Source organism: Carassius auratus, unplaced genomic scaffold, assembly GCF_003368295.1.
Source record: "Carassius auratus strain Wakin unplaced genomic scaffold, ASM336829v1 scaf_tig00045801, whole genome shotgun sequence".
Taxonomy (NCBI): Eukaryota; Metazoa; Chordata; class Actinopteri; order Cypriniformes; family Cyprinidae; genus Carassius; species Carassius auratus.
Window position 1 is genome coordinate 173 of NW_020526934.1, and position 4782 is coordinate 4954.

The 4782-nt window shown below is 29.8% G+C and overlaps 1 long non-coding RNA gene across 1 annotated transcript; it reads right to left on the bottom strand.

The window, feature by feature from the left end:
- Nucleotides 1–1179: 1179 nt before the first annotated feature.
- On the bottom strand, nt 1180–2253 carry LOC113088170 (uncharacterized). The gene is made up of 4 exons (XR_003285862.1): nt 1985–2253; nt 1812–1837; nt 1400–1421; nt 1180–1237 (listed from the first exon to the last, which is right to left on the bottom strand). It is a non-coding gene; the product is annotated as an uncharacterized LOC113088170 (long non-coding RNA).
- Nucleotides 2254–4782: the final 2529 nt, after the last annotated feature.

Consider the following 4782-nt stretch of genomic DNA (forward strand, 5'->3'; position numbering starts at 1 on the left):
TAAGCAAGCTAGGCGTAGTTGGCGTAAGGGTTAGAAGCAGATCTGAATTTGCATCTTGCAGTTTATAGTGCGAGCAAGCAAAGCAGCAAGCAGTGCAGCAGCATTTGATGTGGCAGGCCAGTTATCAGTTTGGAAATGAAAGGATAAAATTAATGTAAATGAAATAAGCAAGATAAAGGGGTTAGTAAAGCATATAAAGATATGGACAGGAAAGATAGGGACAGACACCACACAGAAAGAAATAAAGACAGTTACATTATTAAATGCAAATCAGTTAGCATAACACATAAATAACTAAATAAACTGCCCTAAATAGGGATTAATTGTTTATCTCATTTATATTAAATATTTGATAGTAATAAATAACAACAATAGCATAATTAAAGAATGCCCTATTAATATCACTTGTACTCAAAATAATGTTTAAAGGCCCGTTCACACCAAGCATGATAACTATAAAGATAACGATAAATATATAGTTCTAAAAATCGTTCTTAATATTAAAGAATAACAGAGGCCATACTACAACTATAACGATAAAGGCATAGAGAAACGGTATCGTTGGAATCACTTTCAGAATGATTTTTTTTCCAGCTGATGAACGATACAAATATTGACATCCAAACAGAATCCATCCTGCTATAACGGGCTCGAGGATTTAAAGCGGCAGACGCACGTGCGCTCAGAATAAACAGACGATATGGTTTGCTGGTGTGGACGCTAATATCGTTATCTTATAGTTATCTTTATAGTTTAGCATTCTTGGTTTGAACGGGGCTTAAGAGTATTACTTACACAACTGAGGGTGGAAAGAATGGAAAACTTCTGAGCAATCAATATAATTTAAATCATTATTTAATGTAATGACCACAACATGTGCTGTTCTGTTTTTTAGCAATAGCACATAAACTACAGAAATAAACCATTGTTTTTAGCTCATTACTAACATTATAAAGAAATGACTAATGGTTTTTTAAAAGTTTACTTTACATAGAGAGCCAAAGCATCAATATCTCCTTTGAATAAAAAAATAAAAAAATAAATAAATAAATATATTGTAATGTAGTGAGACTCAAGCATCTCCTCATTATAATGTCAAATCTAAAGAAAGAATAAGCCATGAAAGACAGCGATTGCAGATTTGTAGCTAATGTGAATATGGAAACATTACAGTAATTACCTTTAAATGGTGCTGATGGCAACACTTGGCAAGGAGACAGTGCAAGACTACAACAATCTAATAAGTAAACAAAATAAGTCATTGTGATCTACCACGCACAAATATTATTTAGATGTTAAAAGCAGAGCAAAAGAAAGAAGTATTAAATGTTGTAAAAATATGCTGACATAATTTGCTATTAGGAGTCAATGTACCAAATGGTTCTAAAAGATTACTTACATCACAGGATGCAATGACCTGACTAGTAAAGATTACAGACATAGCATAATTACAGAAAAACAAAACCGTGAAATAAGAAATCATATTGAGTCACTTATAACACAAAATTTAATTATTGTTTTTGTTTTTTTTTAGCTTATTGCTACTAAAAAAATATTGTTAGTATTTGTATTACATTACATGTAAACAAAAGGGACATCCAGACTACTAGGAAGAAACACATTTTTTTTTTTTAAATACAATAGACTAGAGCATTATTGACAGCTCAAACAATTATAGTTTAATTAAGTGATACATTTTTGTGTCAGTAAATATACTAATGAAACCTTGATGCTAAGTAGAGAGATTACAAATATTATAAAGAAATTACTAATGGATTAACATGATGCAGTGATTTTAAAGGGTTACTTACATAGAGAGCCAAAGCATCAATGGCACCTTTGAATAAATAAATAAAAAAAATTCTAACTATTATCAGAATATCCACATTATAATGCTTACATCCAAGGAAAGGAACTAAACATATTCAGCTATTGCAGGTTTGTATCTGACTGATAATGTGGTGAATATGAAAACATGAATTACCTCAAATGAAGGTGCTGATGGCCACACTTGGCAGTGGGGAGGAGGAGGCAGTGGAAAAAAGTCAACAATCTAGTAAGAAAACAAATCAAATAACTGATCTACAACCTTCACATAGTATGCATACGTTAAAGCTTAGCAAAATAAAAAATATATATTTTAAATGCTGATATAATTTGCTCAAAAGATTACTTACCGCAGCAGAAAGTGCAATGATCTGACATAAGAGCAGATACAAAAGATTTACAGGCAAGTAAAAAAAGGGAGAAATTAAGCAATCACTTAGAGTCAATAAACTTACTTTCTATGAACAGCAAATAAAGGGGTAGGGGGGGGGGGTTACCAACTCACACAACTCAGTGAAACAGCCATGAATGATAACTCTAAATATCAATACTGAGAATTGTGTCATATCAGTCAAAGTATATAGTTACAGCAGCAAAGACCTGGTTTATACACAAAATATGTCAAATAAATACTATAAAAACTATATCAATGTAATGGTCTCTAATTCACCGCTGGCCCTGCTTTATTGCAATGCTAAATTTAATTCGTTAATATTCTCATACATAACAGTAATACACTCAAAATTATTATATTTAAAAAGCGGACAGCCTCAAAAACACAACAAACATACTTCTGAGAGCGCATTATACATTACTGGCTTACAGTGCCATTGAGCCTGTGTGTTGCTTGGCAACCGTTCTAAACACTGCTGAACTAACTATATATTGCTTTGCGTTTTTATTACCAATTGTTACCAATAAATTATTTTTTATTTTTTCTGTTTATTCAATGAAACCTTGATATGTATATACATATTTGATGGTATGGCTATGTAAAGTGATATTTATAACAACTAACGTTAACTGTTATGGGGATTTTAGACGTGGCTTCACGTCCTGCCTGAAGACGCCTTTAACTGATAAAAAAAAAAATCACTGTAAACCAGCTTCACTAGGTTTATTAAGTGCAATCATTTTATTGCAGTCATTTTATAAACAATCGATACTTTTATTTTCTTTTTTACAATGTTTGATTGCATAATTGCCTCGCAAATCTAGCAGACTCACCTCAAGAAAGAACCGCCGGACCGGATGAATCCAGAGTGACAGCTCATTAGTTATGCAAACTTCTAACGCTGTTCATTGGTCAACCGTTAGACTATTGTTTTTCAATTAAATACTTTACACTTAAATACTAATCTTTTTTATCTATTACACATATGAAAAATCAAATCCGGATTTAATTTGAAATGGGGGACAAGGATGTCTCCTTGATCCAAAAGCTTTTCTGCTGAAAGAATAATAACAATACTACTACTACTACTACTACTAATAATAATAATAATACGTTAATATATTTAATAATAGCATTTCATTATTATTATTATTATTATTATTAATAATAATAATATTATTATTAATAACATTAAAATATTTTGAATTGGCTTTTATATTTACGTTTTAAATTTAATTAACATGGTAATAATTTAAAGAGTTTTGTCCTTTTTTATTTTTATTTTTTAAATATATATTTTATACTTTCATTAATTTTATTTCAGTTTTACTTTTAGCAGGCTGTAATTAAAATTGTAGTTATAGCTTTAACAAATGTAAGAGTATAGTTAAATATAGAATGTAGATAATAATATAATATAGATAATAATAATATAATAATAATAATAATAATAATAATAATAATAATAATATGCCATCCTTAGCCATCTACAAGAATCGGCTTAAAACCGATCTCTTCCATATTTATTTGACCCTCTAACTTTAACACTCAATATTCTAATTCTATTATTTTAAAAAAATCTAACTACCTTTCTAATCTTTTTTTATTCTATTTTCTTTTCATTTATTATGCAATTGTATGTGTATGTGTGTGTGCGCGTGTATGTGTAAAGATCACTAACATTAGCTTGCTCTATTCTTTTTTTTATTAGATCGGTTTTCTTTTTATTTATTATATTATTTAAAATCCCATGCAACGTGTACTGTGTTAACCTAACTGAGACTTGTTATAGCACATATTGCTCTTTTTGTTTTTGATTGCTTCCACTGTCCTCATCTGTCAGTCGCTTTGGATAAAAGCGTCTGCTAAATGAATAAATGTAAATGTATTATATCATATAATATATTTTCAATAATATAGAAAAGCGAATATCTTAATATGTTTTATATAATAATATATTTTATTTAAGTTAACATATATTATTTTAATTAACTAAATTGTGGGCTAATCATTTTAGCTTTAATGATAATAACACTCTAGGTCTATGGGAGATTATAGCAAATATAACTTTTATATTAGCCTATTATTTTTTCCAAAAGCAAATAAATAAATCCACATTTGTGTCACCACGGATTTCTGATATAGGCCTAAATCAAATTAGCGAAAGATATATTGTGACATTTAAAAATGAGAAACATGTCAACTTTAGAGATTCTTCCTCGGAAAGTCTAGAAACCAAATCCCCATCACTTAATTGTATTTATTTATTTTCCCCCTCCTCCGGGAAATATAACAAGGCATGATGATATAAAGAAACAATTTAAATAGACTATTCGCAAAAAAAATGCGAATGTATTCTTTAAATTGTTAAGATTTAAATTATTACTCGCGTGCAATGACCGCGAAAAAAAACAGAGTTTATAAAGCGGTGTCCGTGACCGGAGCGCACGCATAGCCCGACTCCATTCAGACAGAAGAAGAGAAGTGGATAAGAAGACAGACAATTTTCCTAAGGTAAGTACTTTTACCCAACCAATTTATTTAAATGACTTTTAAAATGT